This window comes from Sus scrofa, chromosome 15 (genome assembly GCF_000003025.6).
Source record: "Sus scrofa isolate TJ Tabasco breed Duroc chromosome 15, Sscrofa11.1, whole genome shotgun sequence".
NCBI lineage: Eukaryota > Metazoa > Chordata > Mammalia > Artiodactyla > Suidae > Sus > Sus scrofa.
This window is the reverse complement of record NC_010457.5, coordinates 63202107-63224539: the sequence shown is the minus strand read 5'-3', so window position 1 is coordinate 63224539 and position 22433 is coordinate 63202107. Positions and strand designations below refer to the sequence as shown.

General features: G+C 34.5%; 1 long non-coding RNA gene across 1 annotated transcript in view; it reads left to right on the top strand.

The window, feature by feature from the left end:
- Positions 1-22433, top strand: part of LOC110257064 — a 245680-nt gene that overhangs the window by 144171 nt on the left and 79076 nt on the right. The window contains exon 4 of the long non-coding RNA XR_002339238.1: positions 12852-12990. This is a non-coding gene — a long non-coding RNA (uncharacterized LOC110257064). The remainder of the gene's footprint in view (positions 1-12851; positions 12991-22433) is intronic.

Sequence of the window (22433 nt, the reverse complement as noted above, 5' to 3'; positions counted from 1 at the left end):
GCCTTAACTCTGTATTATAGTTGTATTTGATTTCACAATTTTTGTCTTTTAACTTTGTATTCGTTATTTGTGGCTGATTCACTGCCTTTACCAGTGGGTATTTACCTTTCTATACCTTCTTATTTTTTGTTATAGCCTTTTCTTTTTCACTTAAAGAAGACCGTATAACACCTCATAAGGTCAGTTTAGTACTGATGAACACTTTTAGTTTTTGCTTGAGAAGCTCTTTTTTATTTATTTTTTATTTATTTATTTATTTATTTTTGTCTTTGCTATTTCTTGGGCCGCTCCCGCGGCATATGGAGGTTCCCAGGCTAGGGGTTGAATCGGAGCTGTAGCCACTGGCCTACGCCAGAGCCACAGCAACACAGGATCCGAGCCGCGTCTGCAACCTACACCACGGCTCACGGCAACGCCAGATCGTCAACCCACTGAGCAAGGGCAGGGACCGAACCCACAACCTCATGGTTCCTAGTCGGATTCGTTAACCACTGCGCCACGACGGGAACTCCAAGAAGCTCTTTTTTAAAAGTGATTTTTATTTTTTTCCATTATAGTTGGTTTACAGTGTTCTGTCAATTTTCTACTGTACAGCAGAGAAGCTCTTTATCTTTCCTTCAGTTCTGAATGATAACCTTGCTGGGTAGGGTATTCTAGGTTGTGGGGTTTTTTCCTTTCAGAACTTTAAATATGTCTTGTCACTCTCTTCTGACCTGCAAAATTTCTGCAGAAAAATCAACTGATAGCCTTATGGGAGTTCTCTTGTATGTGACTCTTCATTTTTGTCTTTCTGTCTTTAGAATCTCCTTTTAACTTTTGCAATTTTAATTATAATATATCTTGGTGTGGGTCTTTTTGGGTTTATCTTATATAAGATTTTCTGTGCTTCCTTTATCTGTATATCTGTTCCTTCTTCAGTTTTGGGAAGCTTTTAGCCATAATTTCATCAAATATATTCTCTACCGTTTTTCTTTTTCTTCTCCTTCTGATACCTCTATGATATGAAGATTAGTATGTTTGATTTTGTCTTAGAGGTCCCTTAAACTTTGTTTCATTTGCCTTTCTTTTTACTGTTCTGATTAAATAATTTCCATTATTTTATTTTCCATATCACTTATAGGTTCTGTATTACCTAATCTTGCTGTTAATTTCTGGTAGTGTATTTTTCATGAACTTTGTATTCTTCAGCTCTGACATTTAAAAAAATTCTATGTTTTTTTGGTTGAAATTCTTACTATGTCCATCTATGCTTTCCCCAAGGTAAGTTATCATTCTTATTAATATTGCTTGATATACTTTTTCAGTTAAATTATTTATTTCTGTTTCATTAGAGTATTTTCATGGGTTTTTCTTGTTCATTCATATGAAACATATCCCTTTGTCTTTTTATTTTTGTTTAGCTTTCTCTGTCTCTATGAGATTAGATGAAACAGTTGCCTATCCCAGCCTTGAAAGTACGTATTATGCAGTCTGTGTGTGTCCAGTGGCTTTGGTGGGGAGTTGGATGTGTATTGAGCATGGACCATGTCTTCTAGCAGAGTGTGCTTGTGGCCACCACTTTGGTGGGAGATAGGGATGAAGTTGGAGGGGCTAGAGGCAGAGCCAGTGTGAGCAGTGTCAGTCACCACCCTGTTGGGGTGGGTGCAGGTCTTCAGGGTCTGAAGCAGGATCCCTGGGGAAGTTGGGTTACTCTAAGGTGTGATGAAAGTCTTTGCTTTAACTGGGGACATGGGCAGAGCCCAGGGGCTTGGGGCACCTCTGTGCTGGTTTCTCCTGGTGAGTGTGGGGGTGCCTTGGTTAGAGGCTGGGTCTGAGCTAAAGGGATTGAAGGCACACTACTGAACTGCTTTTGCTTCCTCCCACATGTGCCCATGCTGGCAATGACTGCCTCTGCCCTGATTAGGGCAAAGCTGGGACCCACTGGGCTCTGTTCCCTCTGGGTGTGCCCAGTCTTGTTGGTAATGACTGCTTCTGCCTTAGTGGGGAGCACGGCTGAAGCAAGAGGTGCTGCATCAAGAGACTGGTGTGGGCTGGGAGGCCTGCTAGGGCAGACCTGGCAAACTGCCAGGTCATAAGCCAGCTTTCAATCTGTCGCCTCCATCCTGTGACTGTTACTATGTGTACGCTTTTCAAAAGCAGTCTTTGTTTCTTATACCTCTCGATAATCTCCACAGGTTTTCAAACCAGCTGAGGTGTGCTCATTTTCCCAGAGGGGAACCCCAGGGCTGGGTGCCGAAACCCCTTACTCCATAGGAAGGATTCCTGAGCTTGTGATATTTCCTTCCTCTTCTGGTTCCCTGGTAGGGGTGCAAATCTGAACTATATCCCTTCTCTTCCCTTCCTACCAGACTTCATTTAGATCATTATTTACATCCTTGGTTGTAAAAGAACTGTTCTGCTTACCTTCAGTTCGACTGTAGTGAAAGTTGTTATGTACTTGTGATTTTGTTGCGTTCATTAGGGGAGCTGAGCTCAACCTCCTCCTATTCCTCCATCTTTCAAAAATATTTTTACTACTCTTCTACCTCCCAAATCCTGGACTGTCTTTCAATCAAGACACTAAATGTTAGAATGAGAAAATCCTTTTTCCTCATTAGATATGTTTCTGAACAAATTTTAATAAACTTACTTACTTTTTTATTACTGTGAAAATGATGCTCAGCAAACTACAAGTGTTAATACTCTTTCCACCTTCTTTATTAGATTCCAGTTTCTCGGATGTAGATCCCAGCTACTATGGTATTGTAAATTCCCTTTTTTTTTGGGGGGGGGGTCTTTTTTAGGGCTGTACCTGCATCATATGGAGGTTCCAAGGCTAGGGGTTGAATTGGAGCTATAGCTGCCAGCCTATACCACAGCCACAGCAATGCCAGATCTCAGCCGTGTCTGAGACCTATACCACAGCTCACAGCAATGCCAGATCCTTAACCCACTAAGAAATGCCGGGGATCAAACCTGTGCCCTCATGGATACCGTTCAGATAGGTTTCTGTTGAGCCACTATAGGGACTCTGGTATTTGTGAATTCTTAACCAAACGCAATTGATGACTTTATTCTGTGATGGAAATTACCATAAGAATGTCAAATGGCCCTCGGATTTTATTTATATGGAAACACTTTTTAAATCTGAGTATAAAGGAAATAAAATCTTAAAGCTAAGGTAGGAAAAAAAAATCCTGGCCTAGTAGTTTAAAGAACAATTTTGTCCTCAATGGGTGTTTACCTCTATAAGAAAGCTTTTAAAATGCTTAGTTGCTTTCTATACATATTTGAAATAACATTGCAAGAAAAAAAAGAACCCTGAACTATAAATGTTTATGCCTAATTATGGAATGACAAATCTAAAATTTTTTTAATAATACTTTTTTCCTCAGATTGCCTAGAGTTTTAATTAGTGAGTTACAAGTCTGGCATGGAGGGGAAAAAAAAAGAGTTTATTGAATACTTCTTCCTGTAGAATAAAACTAAAGTTTTCAATTACTGTATTTTACACCCATTAGTTGTGTTTTTAAGCTCAAGTTATTTGGGTACTCTTTCTATTTGTTTGTTCTTAATTTCTAATCTGAAATTGAGGAAGATTTTTCCAATTAGCATCTGTATGAAAATATGTCTTTCAGATAACCATAGTCTGAATTCATAACTGTTTCAATGGAAATTTGCCATTAAGCATAAGATGTTCTTTATTTTTTCTTTATATCATCAAAATCCCTAAATCTACCTTGGGAACATAGATGTTAAAATTATTTTGTTATTCTGGAACTGTGGCACCTAAAGCAAGTTGTTCAAGTGATTTCAGCTCCCACCTGTGTTAAAGTGAAAACAAGTCTTGTCAACCATCATAGTAAATTTTCTACAGACAGAAAAATTTGCCTCCTTGACAGAATCTTTAAAAATAAGTTACTCATTCTCACAATTCTTGTGGTGAATCCAATGGTGTCTAAATGCAGTGGGTAGAATTAAGGCATGGGAACATTTTTTTGACACAATGCTCTCTAGGGAATTTAACTTTATTCTTCTTGTAAGTACTACATGGTAAGAGAGCCAGTAACTTGGCCTCTTCAAAATGCAGTGCAGTGTTTATAACTGTGCAACCTCATATCTGTTTGAAATCTAAGATTTTGTGCCTGTGATCTGACAGCTAGTTACAAAACATAAAATGTTTTTTTTAAGTCAAATTTTTAATAGCAATAATGTGATGTTTCAAATTATAATGCTGTATTTGGCATAAATATATTTTTTCTTTTTTTTTTGTTTTTACATTTTGTGATGTCACCTGTAGTCATCTGTCCAATAGAATTCTAAAACTATTTATTATTCTGGTTTCTAGCTCTGTCCAGATGTTTAGCTACAGGGCAGTGTTACTGCCCAGATTAGTACAGCTGGTTAGAAGGCACTGTGCTAAATATGTAGAGCATCTGTGGTTGGTCTTGGGAGGTTGAATTTCAATTAATTGAATGTAGGGCTAACTTACAAAGATCTTTCTTCTCAGTTAAACTGACTATGGAGCAGAACTAATTTTCAAAGCCAAGAATAAATAGAATAACAGAAAATTTAAAAAACCCCCTATACCTCAGACTATACAAATAGACTGAGAATAAATATTTAAATAAAACTCTACTGTTATCGTATATGGAAAGCATGCGTCTATTTTCAATATTGATAGAGGGAAAAAGGACATATTTGTAAGATTGCCTGAAAACTAAACGCTTTGACTTCATTAAGAATTTAGTTTAAGTGCTCACTATTTCTTCTTGTGTCCCCTCTGCTTTGGTGTTTACTTTTATACAAAAGAAAAAAAAATGAATCTAAAGTGATCATTCCAACAATATTACATGGAGCCAAAATTAATCAGACAACAAGTACAGCTTATACCACTTATGATTACAGTTGTGATGTTTAGATGAATTTCCTGGCTTAATATTCTGTTAGGAGGTCTTTTGTCATTATTCAGACATTTGGGAAATGGATTTTATGAAAAAACATTCTAACAGTGACTGCTTACAAATCCTTCCCCTGAACATCTGCAACAAATTAAATAAGCTTGTAAATATAATAAATAAGCTAACTTGAAAAGTACTAGAGAGTAAACAAAACCTGATTCTGTTTTCTTTGGCTAGCTACAAATAATTTTATTTGTAATGGTTTTTGCAATCTCTGTAGTATACATGCCAGATACCTGCCTGATATAAGGAACCACAAGATTGATTAGTTTAAAAAAAGAAGAGGAGGAGAAAAAAAAAAAAAAAAAAAAAAAAGAAGGAACCAAAGTGCAAGCTCAGATTCCACACATAACACAAGTTTGGAATTGTTCATTTTTTGAGCATCTAACTGTGTGAAAAATCATTGGCTCCTTATTTTCTTTGAATGTGTCCCCTCAAAATTCCTATGTTAAAGCACTAGTGCCCTATATGTCAATGTGGAAGATAGGGCTTTAAGGAGGTGACTAAGGCTTAATGAGGTCATAAGGGTGGAATTATGATCTGAAAGAATTGGTGTCTTTTCAAACGAGAAGAAACAACAGAGATTGCTCTCTCTCTCTCTCTGCCATGAGAGAACATAGTAAGAAGGCAAGCCAGAAAAATAATTCTTACAAGAACCAGACTATGCTAACATCCTGATCTCAGGATTCCAGCCTCCAGACTGTGAAAAAATACATTTCTACTTTTAAGCAACCTAGTCTAGGGTGTTTTGTTATGTAGTCCAAGAAGAGTAACTCATCCAGTGATGACACCTTTTTTAAAAGAAGTATTCTTTATCATAGAGCCAGGTCATAAAGCTTCTTTATGAAGAAGCTTTCAATACTGCCAAGAAGTTTGCATAGTTCAAATACTGCCAAGAAGTTTGCATAGTTGATTTCAGCTTGCTTTGAAGTTGTCAGTACAGGTATTCAGAAATTGTAATTAACAGATGAATAAATTCATTGTCAAAAGCTTTATTTTTCAAGAAAGGGAACTCTACACTTTGGTTATCACAGAGCAATTCTCTGGATGACACATTGCATGAGGGCAGGAGACAGCCCCTCAGGGGAATTTTAAAGATCATCACCTGTTTAAAAGACCATGGGACTTTCCCAGTTTCCCTGAAATTGGTAACAATATCTGGCTTTTAAAACCAGGAGAAATTAAACTTTGAGGCATTTTGCTATTTGAATGACCTACTCCGTGGAATTACAGCAGCAAACTAATCCTTTAGGAGCGATGGCTCTATCAATCTTTGGATTTTTCTAATGTGGAAGCTACTCAATTGCATCTCAGAAATCAGGGAGGTAATTACTCATGCAGACAGCACAAAATGAAAGAAAAAAATGCAAGTTCTGCTGAGTATCCCTTTTAGAACAAGCTGTGGAACAAGGAAAACAGCCTCTATAATCAGTCAAATTCTTCCACTAATTTTTCAGGTGTTGAAGGCTGTAGTGAGAATACATGCTATGAAAGTTAACAAAGCAAAGTGGCTTTCAGAGTGGGTTTTATAGGAGAGAGAAAGAGGAAGAGGCATTTCTTATTTTTAAGCAAGAATTCTACTGGGAGTAAAGTTCAGATTCTTCCAAGTTTATTGCTTTAAGTAAATGTTCTAGGACTTAAATCCGATGGTATCTTGTGGGTCATTTACCAAAAATCTCATGACTCTATATGTAATAAATATTACACAAAATTATTGATCAGTGAGGTGGATTAATTCAAATTTTTATCTGGGACTAGTTGGGGTTAAAAAAAAAACTAGTAAAATGAATAAACTATAGCAAAGAATTTGAGAGCTTCTGCATTGGTACATTCTAGATTGCTTTCAACTTTTCATATTCCAAAGATTTAGATAATTTTAGATTTTGTAGCTGAAAACTCCACTCTGCCATAAAATGTTTTCCTGTAAGCATTTAAGTAACTAAGGAGGCTTCAGTTTCTTTCCAAACAGGTGAAGAGAGATAGCACTGTTATTATGACAGTGCCAGACACTTTGTTTGGCATTGCTGGATTTTTTTGTTTTTTATATGGTGCTCACAACAATTTGGTTATAAGTACTCTCTCCCCTCTACTCAGTTTTCCCTGTTCCCCTATCAGACCTATATATTTCTCACTTAAGGTGTTTAATTTGAATATTTAATTTTAATTAGCATGCTTTTTTTGGTTCTTAGGGAAAACAAAGGAGTGAGGGATGAGGGTAAGCAAACTGTTCATTATTGTAATCATGGCCTCCAAATGTGCTGACTTCTGTAGAAGTTCCTTTTATAGATAACCCATCTTTCAGATTGCCAGCCATATGAGAGCAATTTTGTACCATGAAAATGCTAAAAAACTATATAATTTTCTTGTAGCTTTTCGGTGATGCTACATTTACAAGGACAAGAAATAGCTTTAAAAAATTGATATTTCTAATCTGTATAAATGAACTGGCTATTCACTTGATTTTTAGCAATAATTTTTTCCCATGAATTGGGCAATTATGACTTTTGCAATCATTTAAAAGGCCATCAGTGATAGTAGGCCAAGAGTCAGAAGGAGTGGAAGTTTAGTGTTCATCATTAGAGCTGGGCTTTTGTGTGGCCTTTAGGAATCACAGGCCACTGAGGTTTCATTTTGGACAGTTTCCAGATAATGCAAAAGTGAGCTGCTTTTCTTCAGAAATTCAACTAGAAATTCACAAAACTGTAATAGCATATACAGATTAAGTTTCATTTCTTTTCTCATTCTTTCTCTTTACAATTGTTTTGTATCAAGTTGTCATTATCCAGAATGGTGAAAATCTTCCTGGATGACATAGTTATTGAATAATTAATAGAATTCAGTCTTAATGCCTAACATTAAAAAAAATCAGAATTCAAAGAATGTTGAAAAACAGAGGCATCAAATTAATACTCTTGTTGAAAGCTCATGTAAACAAAGAATGCCAACTATAATTATGAGAGACCTGGATTCCTTTCTGTCATATAGGTTTCTTGAAAAGTTTTTAATTTCTCATTTTCTATGTGCTTTTTTTTTTACATGTGTAGCTATAGGGATAAGATAATTGACATAAAGACACACATACACAAAGGCTTATGAAAAGGAGACAGTCCGAATTGTGTATATCAAGAAAAATGTCATGGAGGAAGTGACATTTAAAAAGGACCTTAAAGTAGCATTTAGGATGCTATTGGCAGAGGGAATCTTAGTAATGCTTTGGGTAGAATAATCTGACCACAGTGGGAATGGATAAACATGAACAGGGAGAGACAAGACATGAGTGATGTGATGGTTCTGACAGTCAAAGTAGGGAATATGAAGGTGTGAACTAGGTTGGTGACAAGAAGAATAAGAAAGCTGTATAGTGCAAAAGGCCGTGATACTGGGAACTAGTCATAAAATTGAGAATAAAAAGAAGAAACATATGAATATGCTTTTTTTGAGTTAAGAAGCTAAAAACATAATTGAGATGTAAAATATGGAGAAATATTGAGTTTGTTATTGCAACTAGGAGAGTAGGATCAGGAATTAAGTGTTATATCTGGGACTCATTTCCGTAAGTGTGATAATTGAAGCAATGGGGGTGATTTCATATCCTGAAAAGAAGAGCATCGAAAGAGAAGGGAAAGGTCTTACATTTTAGGAAATAGAGTTCTCAGATGACAGGATAAAAAAGTCATTCCAAGGTAATTTTACTTATGGCAGACACTCTAACAGAGGGGATTTTCAAGGAAGCTTATTTAAAACAATCGAATTCTCACTGTGGTGCAGTGGGTTAAGGATCTGACATTGTCTGTGTAGCGGCTCAGATTTGATCCCTGGCCAGGGAACTTGCATGTGGCCATAAATAAGAGTTAAAGTAGTCCAAGATTCAGAGATAATAAAGAGGATGAGGTCTGTGGCAAAAACTAATCAAGGTTAAATTTTCTTTTTTAACTCCATTTATTCATATACAAATGAATATTCATATGTAGATGATATACAGATTTTCTTTGTGATATTATATATAAGTAGAACAGTTTCTTTCATGAAAAAATCTTGTCCGTATTGTTTGTAATTTTTACATATTTCATTTATGATTTCTATATGGTAGTGAATAAAAGATGGCTATTGAGAACTTATGACCTAAGACATTTTCCTTCTTGTCACTCATCTCCTCTCAGGCAAGTTTTTTGTCTTCTGCCTTAGCCAGTCTCTCTCTAGCTCCCTGTCTCTCTCTTTGCCTCTCTCTCTCAGACCATAAGTTGAGTAGAGCCTCAGAAAATAAGAAATCCATTTCCAGTTAGAAGATAAACAACGTGGTAAGCATTAGAATGCTCTGAGGCAGTGTCTTCCTCCACTCAGAAAAAACATTCGCTTTTTGTTTATTCACAAATAAAATGGCATCCTCGGAAGGAAGAAAAGCATGTGTGTGCCTTCAAGAGTGAACTCTCTGTCTAGAAGAAGAAAACAGCAAAAAGCTGGCCCTATCATTTTTCATTTTTATCTTAGAAAACACAAATGCCTTTTGATGTCAAAATACAAGTGCTGAAATTTGAACAGAATACATTTAATTGTCCAGTCATACAACTAAGAAGACTTTTTTCCCCCCATGCCCTTAACATTCATTGTTAAGACAGAGAAAAACGGAATACAACTCTCCTAGGGAAGGAGGTAGGTTGTGAAATGGTGTTGAATACTCTGCATGAATCCTCCTGCCCTGTTTCTCTTCACTGCAGTCTTAAAACAACCAACCAACCAACCAACTAACCAACCGCAAGATTGCAATAACACACTCAGAACTTCTATGCTTACTGAAAAAGAAGTGGCGATGCTCTTACCTATGAAGTCTTTATTTCTTAAGTGTGAGTCACCAAAAACCTAGTATGGCCTCATGGTTCTCAACAGAGAGATGGTATTGTTTAAGTTTTTAAACTATACTAGCCTGGTTGTTCTTCCACATGAAATTTAGAATAATTTTCTCAAATTACAAAAGAAACATATTGGATTTATATTATAATTACTTTAAAAACCTAGATAATTGGTCACCATTCAGTGTTGTCTTATTGGGAAATATGCCAGGCTGGTTCTTTACCTAGATTTTCCTTCATGCCCCCTTCACTTTCATTGCTAGAATTATCCTTAGTCTAGCTATTATTGTTGCTATTGTGAATGGGGTGTTTAACTCCATTATTTACAGTTGGTTTTTGATATCATAAAAGAAAAGTATTAATTTTTAAAATACACTTACATACTTTTCACTATTCAGCATCACACTTATTTAAACTAGAGTGTTTCCATTAACTGAAAAATAAGCTCAGGCAGAAAAATAGTAAAAATAATGTTAATAAAATATTAATTTGGGCCTGACTGTGGGGCATTGTGATAAATGTTTCATGTCTTGGGGATAGCACTGGATTTCTTCCTGAATTGATGGGGCTTTTTCAATTCTACCTAACTTTAGAGGACAGGTGACATTGGGGCTAAACTAATAAAATATCTGCAATTCCTAAAGAATCAATACAAATTGGTGTTTGTCAATTTCTTAGTAATTTGACAGCCATTTTTGCCGCAAATGTAAATATTTTGAAAGATAAAACTCTATTTTGATGTAAGTACAATAAATGAGAGTAAGTTTCAAAATGATAAAAAGCATAATGGGAAGACTTGACCTTATGAAACATGTTTTGCTTGAATGGTGTAACTGGACATTAAATCCATTACTTATTTAACTAACTACTTGTAAAGGGACACACAGAATAACTTCACTTATTGTTGTACCTGGTCATCTTCATGTACTCTGTTTTTCTTGCTAATTATTGTCAAAATTATCTTGAGTTGTATCATAAGACAATCATACCGTTTGCGGGTAATGTTATCTCCTCCTTACCCAGTAATATTTCTTAATATATTAAATAGTTTATCATGTAGGTGAGAACTTGTCCTGGTTTACTGATAAGATTTTATTTATATTTTTAATCAGGAATTAGCATTATATTTTATCAAGCTCCTTATCATTTATTTAATTATTTAGTTACTTGCTTTTTAGGGCTATACCTGTGGCATATGGAAGTTTCCCAGGCTAGCAGTAGAATGTCACAGCCACAGCAAAGCAGGATCTGAGCCATGTCTGTGAGCTACACTACAGCTCAAGGCATCACCATATTCTAACCCACTGAGCAAGGCCAGGGATTAAACTCATTCTCATGGATACTAGCTGGGTTTGTAACCTGCTGAGCCACCATGGGAACTCCTCCTTGTTAGTATTTATTGTTGTTATTTTGAAAATTTGTATAACTTGTTAATCTATTGCTTGATATTAAATAATCATTACACATAAATACTATTTTGTTGTGGCAAATTCTCATAATGCTTATTTTATTTAGCATTGCTTATCTGTATATAGTTAAGAATTTAGTTTTTTTGTATTTGGAAAATTTTAATGTTTTGGAATGGAAGATTTATGAATGCAATAAAATAAGCTCACCTTAGACAGGAGAAAGTAATGGATATATCTATTTCTTTAAAAATTGAAAAAATCCGCTAGTACAATATGATTAATTTGGGAAAGCAAAAAGTAAAAAAAAAAAAAGGAAAAAATAAAAAACAACCCAAATCCACTCATAACTCTATATAGTATAGTGTTTTTGTATTTTTTATTTAAAAATTTTAAACAATAAAAACTTTTATAATTTTGAAGTAACTTTTCATTATTTTCTTTCTGTTATTTCAATAGCATATCTATTTCATTAGAATCAGGAATTGGACATATTGAATAATTAAATTATTCTTAATTCAGAATTTTTGTTTTTTTTTTTTTTTTTGTCTTTTTGTCTTTTGTTGTTGTTGTTGTTGCTATTTCTTGGGCCGCTCCCGTGGCATATGGAGGTTCCCAGGCTAGGGGTTGAATTGGAGCTGTAGCCACCGGCCTACGCCAGAGCCACAGCAACGTGGGATCCGAGCCGCATCTGCAACCTACACCACAGCTCACGGCAACGCCGGATCGTTAACCCACTGAGCAAGGGCAGGGACCGAACCCGCAACCTCATGGTTCCTAGTCGGATTCGTTAACCACTGCGCCACGACGGGAACTCCAGAATTTTCGTTTTTAATGCTTTGATTTTCCTTGGCATTCCTTGGACTAATATTGATTTTTTTCTACCTTCTAGAGCTGCATATTTATTAATTTTTAATCCTATTTTCAGAAATGAAAGCATTACATAGCTGTGAATTTACCATGAATATCATTTTGACTGAATTCCATAGGCCAAGTTGTGTGGATTTTATATTTATTATTTTTTGGATCCCTGCGTTAACTGTAATTTTCATTTCTTGTTTAACCATTTAATTATGTAAAAGAATTATAATTTTATTTCTAATTTTTAAAGAATATTATTATTGTCATTTTAAGTTTTTTAAAATAAATTTTATTTGAATATAGTTGACTTAAATGTTGTATTAGTTTCAGGTATATAACAAAGTGAATTAGCCATCTATACATATATATCCATTTTTCTTCAGATTCTTTCCCCACATAGGATGTCACAGAGTACTGAATAGATTTCCCCAAGCTATATAGTAGTTCCTTGTTATCAATCGATTTTGTATATAATCGTGTGTAGATCCACTACATGACTGATACACTACACATAAATGTATTACTGTGTTTTATCTATATAAAATATATTTTATAATAATCAGTATTTTCATTGGAAACTTCTAAGCATCTGTAGAGAGAACACAAGACACTTTAAAAAAAAGAAGATAAAGTCAAAATATTTAACTTGGCATTCTGAAATTTTTAAAATTGTATTTAAACAAAACAAAACATCTGGTAACTGGAATTAATGACTCATTGATTTTTTTGGTTTATTCATTTATTTATGCATTATATACTGAAATCTTTCATCTTTTTTTTTTTTTTTTTTGGTATAGTATGCAACAGCTTGCTGTGGGATCTCAGTTCCTAGAGCAAGTATCGAATCTGGACTACAGCAGTGAAAGCACTAAGTTCTAACCACTAGGCCACCAGAGAACTTCCCAAATACTGAATTCTTACGTACACTGGAGGCAGGTATGGTTCCAGCTCTTTTGTGGTTTATAGTTTACATGGGAAAGCACATACTTGGAAATGTTATGATGGCTATGAAAAGAATGAGCAATGATTCTGATAATAGATAACAAGAAGATTTAATCTAGAGGCATGTATGCCTGAGTGGAGCAGTGTTAAGGAATGAACATAATATTTGAGACCTGAATGATGAATTAGGTAAACAATGGGTGAGAATGTGGGGTTAGGATGAGTCAGGCGGGCATGTCCTATAAAGGTTCTGAAGTAATTGGTCTTTATAGACTTTTACTTAATAGAAGGCAACTGAAATGTTTCAATCATAAAAATAACAAGAGATATTTATTTTTTAAAAAAGTTCCCTCTCTTTGGTGAATTCAGGATAGAAGGAAATTAAGACTGGAAGTGATTAGATGGCTATCACAATAGTCTAAAAATGTTGGGCTGGGCCCTAGAATGAAGGAATGAGAATGGAAAGGGGTGGAATTTTCAGATATAGTAAAGGATGAAATTATATCCCAGGGTATTATTGTACTGATTGAACCTTGTAATTGGTTAGATGGGTATAAGATTGTGATGGATATGAGTAAATAATTAATTTTAGGTATATGTGTGGAAAGAGCAGTGCTGTCAAGCAGGAATTTCTTCATTTCATTATGTCAGTGGCTTTTAATCCATTAAAATCACTTGTATGTGTTTTTAAAATTGTAGTTTTATCGTGTTTGCATCCTGAATGTCCTGATTAAGTTGGTCCCTTGGAAGGGGCTTTTGTATTAAAACACAATGAAACAAAACAAATGACAACAAAATTCCTTTGGTGATGCAGGTGTACTATCTTAGTTGAGAATTTGCGAATCAGGTTCATTAGCATAAAGGAAAACTTTATGGCTAGAGAAAGTAGAGAGGCATCAAAATGGAAAAAAAATTTCGTGTGTTTAGTTAAGGCTAGAACATGAGTGAAGAGTGGATGGAATGAGTCAAAGAAAGGGGCAGGAGATGAAGCTGGAAAACTAGTCTGGTCCAGATTGCCAGTGACCTTGAATGTCACATTAACAATCTGGGAATTTAGTTTATATACACTTTCCTAGGAACCCCTCATGATCAGACATTCTGAAAATTTATAGTACTCAATTTGGGTTAATGGAGATGACAAGCAGAATAAATACAACAGGTGAAAAATCTGCATTGGGTTTGCGAAGTTTCATGGTAATGTTACAGGCATTTTAAGCAATAGAACTGGAATCTTGATTTTGGCAAAAATACTTAGCTGGATCTTAAATGTGTAATGTCACACATCTCATTTTGAAAGGAAAAAAACTTTAAAGGCATAGACTTTATAATAGGAAAAGTCAGATTATTTAATCTTATTAAGGGCATTGCAAATTTGAAAGGGAAAAAGTAATGTTACAAAAAGAAACAACTTGAATGCTATGTTTTTGTATTTTAGGAGACTTACAGAAAGCTTAAAATATTGCAAATTGATTTATATAAAGCCCACCATTATTTGTAAGATTAAACATAAATCCCTATCAAGAAATACTTGAGAAGAATTCAAAATACATATACAAAGCTGAAAACTAACATTCATGATTCTGCCATAGGTATTTTAAAATTGCTTTTTCTATGTCTATATAGCTTTCATCTATTTTTAAACAAAGATGAATCATAGGGTAAGAATATATAACAAATTCCCATGCTAATATTTATTGATACACACATATAATCATGGTTAATTGCTATTCCATTATGAGACTGAATCATGTTTTATTTACTCATTTCTCTTGTAAAGGGTTTATTTTAATTTTTTCAATATAAATTCTCCCCATCTCCTATCCTGTTCTCCTTCTTCCTTCCCCTCCCTCTCTCTTTCTCTGTCTCTTTTTCTATCTCAATTGTCCCATGTCTGTATATATTAATCTACTCAATTATTCTTTAAAAACTGTTTTAAAGAATTCTTTAAAAACATATTCTGCTGAATTTTGTGTGGTTTAAGTTTTTCCTACCAGTCAGCATTATTTTGTTTCCACTTTTTCGTTACTACAAAAAAAAAAAAAAGTTAAAATGAAAATCTCTGTACCTGCTTCTTCTCTGGAAGGGAAAAAAACTTAATCAATGTGAGAAAATATTAAAAAATTTTAAAGCTCCTGCCAAATTGTCCTTCAAAAATATGTGTATGTGTGTGTGACAAGGTAACAAATAAAAGTTTTAGAAAATTCAAACAATACAGAAGTACATAAAATAAGAAGTGAGACTCCCTGTTTCTCAGGTGATCATCTTATCCACATTGGAATACATTTGAGAGTAAAAATAAAAGTTATTAATAATTTAATTATTTGAGGAACATAGGTGAATCAGACCATTTCCTCAGAACCAAGCCTATTATAACCTCATTTATTCCCTTTCTTACCTCCCAATCTCCCTCCTTTAGAGTTAACAGTTAAGTTTTTAGGGTATGTATTTTTCTATACAGAAATCAATATACATATTTTTACAAAAACAGGATTAAATAGGAACTACTGTGCATATATTATTCTTTTAATTTAATACTACATATAAAGTATCTTTCCATATCAGTTTTTACTGTGAGAATCTTTGTGGGCTATATCATATTCCATAATAATGCTGTATCATAATTTATGCAACCTTCTCCGTGTTATTATACATTTATTAGGCTGTCTTTCTTTTCCAGTTTCGAATCATGCTACAGTAAAAATATTTGGACTAGTAACCTTGACCAGATGTTTTGAGGATTCTTGCAGTAGTGGAATTACTGGGTCAGGGGACACATTTAAATGTCTTTGGGTATTAACAATTTGCCCTTCTAAGATGTTTGCACAAACTTACAAACACACCAAAATTTCTTCACCCTCTCAATAACATGAGATGTTTTCAATCCTTTGGCACTATGAAAGGGTCAGACTGATACTTTATTATTGTTTAATTTGCATTTCTTTGCTAATAAGTTGAAATTTTTTTCTATATATTTTAGCTATTTGTTTTCATTCTTGCTCCTGAGAAGTGAATGTTTTTGTCATATAAGCTTATTTCTATGGGATGGTGTTCCATTTACCATTGTTGTATGCTGAATTACACTAAAATGTAACAGCTCGAAAGAATTATTTTATTGTGTTATTGCATTCTGATGGTCAGAAATTTTGAAAGGTATAGCAGAGTGTCCTGCTCCATGACATCTGGGACCTTTGCTGTGGGGACTGGTATGAGTGATGATATGTGATGTGAGTGATGTGATACCCGTGGGCTGTGCCTAGGGGACTTTTCATGGGTGGATGTCCAACATGATGGTCCTACAGTGCTCTGTACTTAGAAGGGCCCTGGACTGACCTGCTGTGGCTGCTTTTTTCATTTTACACTGGACCCAGCTAATAATAAAGCTCGTCCTGGCTATATCAGTTTGTGGTAGGCAGAATAATGGGTCTCAAAGTTGCCCATGTTCTAATCCCCTGGATCTATGAATATGCTATCTTATATGCAAAATATACTTTGCAGATGTGATTATGTTAAGGAGGCTGAGGTGGGAAAACTATTCTAGGTTATCTTGCTGGGCCCAATGTAATCGTAAGCATCCTGGTCAGTGGAAAAGGGAGGCAAAAGAGTAAATGTTGAGAGTGATGTGATGAGAGAAAGACATTGTTGGCTTTGAAGATAGAGGAAGGGGTTACATATCAAGGATGCAGGCAGCCTCTAGAAGCTGGAAAAGGCAAGGGAACACAGCCTTCCTTAGAGGCTCCAGAAGGAATGTAATCCTGTGGCAGAGCCTAGCAAAGCCCATCTTGGACTCCTGACCTCCAGATTATAAGAAAATAACTTTGTGTTGTTTCAAGCCACTAATCTGTGGTAACTTGTTATAGTTGCAGAGGAAACTAAAATACACCTGTGTTAATTCACACAATTAATACTAGTACATGCACAAACTCGTTCACACTCATGCTTGGCACCCGGGTTGGGGTGACTCAAAGACTAGGACTGCTGACCAGAACACATACTTAATTTCTCTCCATGTAGCTTGGCTTCCCCATTACAGAGCATCCTCAGAACAGGTGGATATTACACAGAGGGTCAGAGTCCCAAGAATGAATGTTCTGGTGAAGCTGCCTTGTCTTTTATGATTCAGCCTTGGTATTTACACAGCATTACTCTGCCCAACTCTATTGATTAAGTAGTCACAAGGCTGCCCAAATTCTAGGGGAAGGTTCATAGACCTGATCTCTCACTGGGAGGAGTGGCAAAGACTTTTAAACAAAGTATTTAAACCCAGTATTTTAAAACTACCATAGATGGTTCATCTTTTCTTCCTATTGATTTTTAACTCTTTGCTTATTGTGCCCATGAACCATCTGTACCTGATGATTATTGAAAATTGTTTTGAACAGGCTGCCATCCATCCTCATACCCTATTTTTTGACATTAAAAATACCATATTTAAATAAATATGAGTAAAAATGAACTAAATAACTGAATTTTTAGAGATTGTCTAAGATCAGATCTAATTCATTCATGGATAGCAACTCATTGTTAAGCGGGAAAAACATTGTGATAAGATTTCAAGGTGAGAGATATTAGCAAATTGAGGAAAGAAAGAGTTGAATATTGTTTGATATAATTACATTGACATCGACATTTTATTCTATTTCTGCTAATCCTTTTTTCAAAATTTTCAAAAATTTCTGTAGTGTCTCTGAGTCCCTATAATTGATACTTGAACCAAATTTAATTTTGGGATGTTTCTTGGTAATGGAAACTACACTTTGATTTTATCTTATTTTTTTTTTTAGGTTTCAGTAGAACTTATTTAATTCTAGGTGATATACTGTTATAACTTGGTGAAGAAAGGCTTTATTTTAAAATACGTATTAAAAGAAGATGCATTTAAATAAATATGGATTGAATTATAAATATGTTTATATTCAAGTTTGTATCTTTAAAGGTTGGGGTTTCACTTATTCTGTTTCAATAAATCTATGTGTTAATAGATATACTGTTTTATATGATAAAATATAAACAATTTTTAATCATCTTGCTGAAATGCTTTGAAAGAGACAGTAATTAGTAAATATGGATCAATGTTCAAAACCTAATGTTCTTTTAAGAAAGATCACCTATTTAGCACTCGTGTATTTAACACATATATGCTTCAATATATTTGATTGGGACATTAATAAAACCCTATTGCTTATATTAGCATCCACTTGTATAAAACAATTAACAGGCAAGAAGAACCAGGCACAATACATTAATCACTGATACAAAAGCAGTACAATTTAAAGAATTTGTTAAAGATAATCACTTTTGATAAAAATAGGAAAATGAAATGTAATATTATTCTTTTAATTAGTCTATACACAGGACAGTGCAGGGGATGATGTTCAAAGAATATATAAAATGAAAGGGGGGAGGGCTCTGTCACAGCCAAATTCATAAGCCAAAACGATAATGCTTTGTGTGTTAGGAAAAGACTAGGGTTTTCATTATAATGATAGATAGTGTGTTTAAGTAACTGGTCATGTCTAAAAAGTGTTTGTTTATTTTCAAAGAACGCATATATTTACCATTTTAAAATTCTTTTCAGACTGCTCCCAGATAATTTTGGACCACATGAGGGAAGATAAACAGTGATATTGCTCTGAAGATACCTCAGATATGGAAAATTTAAATTTGGTATAGCAATATACCATGCAACCTTTCACTTTTCAAAGAGGTGTTTTTAAGACTGCCCATTGCGGTTGTGTTTTTATCAAGATATCAAAGCCTGCTTTATGCAGTTCCTAGAGACTATACTTAAGGTGATACATTTTAATAAAATATTGCCTAAATGGCTTATTGTCAACTGCTGGCAACAGGATAACCCCTATGGGAAAATTGTATCAGAAAGCACAAATCCTCACTAAAACTAATGCACAACTGGAGAGATCCTCACCAAAGTGCATTTCTTAGATTAGGGAATTATGCCAAAAATAAATTGGCAAGAATGCCCTCATAATGATTTAGCAGCTTATAGTTGTCAATTTGGAAAAATAGGAAGACATGGTGGGAATTCTTATAGTAGTGAGGAGGTGCAAAGTATTGTGACCCATAAGATATTGTAGGAAAGAGATGGGTTAGTCCTTAAGTGGAGAAGTCCCAGGAGGCCAAAAAGGAGTGGAGTCCTCAATCAGTATTAATTGAGTAACTGAATCAAAAAGAAATGTGAGATAGGAGAGGAAGGTATTCGTTCATTCTTTTATATTGAATACCTACTATTATAAAGGCTTTGTATTAGGTGCTATAGATACAGACTCATTTTCACCATTGGATTAGATTCTATAGGCCTAAGTCATGATAAAGCCACACCTGACTACAAGGGAGGCTGGGAAACCATGTGAACAGAAGGAAAAGGAACATTATTTGGTGAACATGTAAGCTACTCCTGTCAGAGTTTAGTTTCTTACCAAATCAATTAAGTTCTTCCTTTCAAACGTAGATCACACACACCCTTCCCAAGACCCACCCTGGAGGTGTTGGAAGTTCTTTGATTAAATCGTAATTTTGTTTCCTGGGAAATATATACACACACATACACTGTAGGTATGTGAATGTACAGTATATGTGTATATATGTAGGTAGATGGATAGATTTAATTCTTAAATGAGAATTGGTTTTGCATGAAATGCCAGTGTCATGATAGATATACTTTCTCTTCATCTCTCTTTGGCAGAAAGTATTTATTTTAAAGTTTAATCTTTCAGTGAGGAGTATCTTTTCCAGGATTTTGGCTTTTTATGGTGTTTTAATTGGAAATCTTGAGATCACTTGGATCCAGACTTTTATAATTTGTTCCTTAATGTCCACCAAATCCCAACCCCTTGGTTACCAAGGTTATCAATAACTAAACACCACCCCTAAATTCATACCCACAATCAGGACATCTAAGTCCTATGTTCACTTCCATTTCTGATTTTCAACTTTCCTCTAATTTCTGCCCCTGGAGATGACTCACTGTCTCATGACTCAGCTATCGACATAAAAGGCCTTGTGTTATATTTAACACATTTTTAATAAGTTTTTCATAGCAGGGGAGTTTTTATAATGGTCAGTCAGTTGTATTGTTGGAAATGCAAGTCCTGGGACTGAATTTTGGAATTCGACTGCCATATATTTCAGGTTGCATAGGCCTTGAAACTATAAGTGAAAGATTGGAGGACTGTATCAAAGAAAAAAGATCAACTTTAAGTTTTAATCTACCATGTAGGTATCAAATTTTCCATTTTTGCAATTTTAAAGTCTAAAGACTTAGAAAATAGTTTTCATGTAATTTACTTACTTCAATGTTGTTTTCTTACATGTAAGCAAACTGGAGGCCAAAAAAGTCACATTCTTATTCAAAGATGCAATGATACCAGACAGGAGAGACAGAAGCTGAATTTCCTGTCTCTCCTGACAATATCACATGGCTTTTTAAAATTGTCTTGTAGTGTTAGAAAGTTTGAGGTACTTAATTTAGGTTCAAATTGACTGAAATTGCTCTTATATGTTTAAAGTTACCTAAAATAATTTTTCTATAAAAAGAAAGCAAAACACAAAAATATCCTCAAGACTAGAAAAAAATTATGATGTTAGCTACAGAAAAATATTTTTAAATATAAATTGTCATATTCACAATGAATAGGGCAGGAAAAGTAAAGCAGGGAGTCAGCTTCTTTAAAGAGGATAAACTCAAAGGGCACTCACAGAAATCTTATTTTATAATGGTGATTGGTTCTGTTTGAATCCACTTTCTTCCTAACCAGGGTTTGTTTTTTGTTTTTTTCCCAATAATGTACCCAAATGTCCCATTCTTTCCCCAGAGGGCTTACAGATCTCCAGAACCGCTGGACGGCAGCTTGTCTCTGGGTTAAGGTTGCAAGATTTAGAAAAAAACAATAACAAGAAAACAGGACACCCAAGTAAAGTTGAATTTCAGGTATATTACAAATACATTTTAGTGTGACTACATTCCATAAATATTGCCTGGGACATACTTATACTACATATTTGTCATTAGTTTATTGAAATTTAAGCATAACTGGTAAGTTGCATTTTACCTGAAAACCCGACAATGGCTGATGATTTAGAGGGACAAGGAGTCCACAATGACAGCTGAGTGCTGAGTCCATAATTTCCTGGTTTTCTTGAAAAAAAAATTCTCCTCTCCATTTCCATTTTATGGACTCTCCACTTTTACTTTCCTTTCTCTTTTCGATTTACCTGTTTTCTCCTCTTTATAGCAGTTAGGAAGTAGAGTACAAAAACAAAAAACCTCCAAAACATATAGATTAACATTTCAACCTAAAGCCCTGTTACTTTGTATCTGTTTATAAGCTATATATCACACAATTCAATGTTGTTTTTTCCTTTAGGAAATAGAATTTCAGTTTTATTCTTCATTCTTCCAACATAATTATATTTAGAGAACCAGATAAGTTCCTTTCTATTCAATTGCCAAATTCATGGTTAATAATAGTTAATAAATAAGTGAAATTCTCAAACTGATCCAGTAATATCTCTCCAGTTGTCTTTTGCCACCATGAAAAAGTTTCTATTTATGATCGTACCCTCATCTGCCCTTTAGCCAACATTCAATCCATTTTATGTACATTTATGTCCATTCTCCTTTCCTCCTTTTGTAGACCTCAATCTCTCTACCAAGACCTTGATCTCTGATGTGGAACTTTGTCAAATGCTGTCTGAAAATGTAAGCACACACTCTTCACTGCATGAGGACAAAAGCCAGTGTCTTCCTTTAAAGGCAGGAGGGTACTAAATGAATAAACATTGGCATTTCATGTTGGGGCTGTCTGTCAGACCTAAGCTGCTCCAGATATGAAATTTTTATTAGAAATTTCAAGAGGTGTTGTATGGAAGGGCATTCCATCATTGGTCTGTTGTCTAGTGATTTCACAGATTACAATAATACTTTTTCAAACCATTTGTCATTGGTTGAGGAAGAAAACAGAGCAGTGCTAAGCCCTGCTTAAGACTGACAATGGGAGTGAAGAAATATTTTTTTGTCTTTTTTTTTTTTTCTCAGATAAAATTAGTAGTGATAAAAATCTAAGGAATAGATCAATTTTACTGCTTTATCCTGGGAGAGGCTTGGTGAACTGTGAATGAATATTCAGTTTTTTTAGAGAAAGATTGATTACATTTTAGTGGCTGCTGTAGGTTTTATGAGCAAATATTTTTTTCCAATAACAATTTGCTATGAGATGAATGCAATTCTTTAGAACAAAGAACTATTTATATATCTATATCATCTATCTATCTATCTATCTAGCAATAAGAATTCTCTTATAATAATCAGATAAAGTTGGAAAGCCATAAAATAATCAAGATTCTTATTCAGCTAAATTTATAACTATAAACCTCTTCAAACTCAGTTAAAATATTGTTTAATTTTTCTTGATATCTTCATG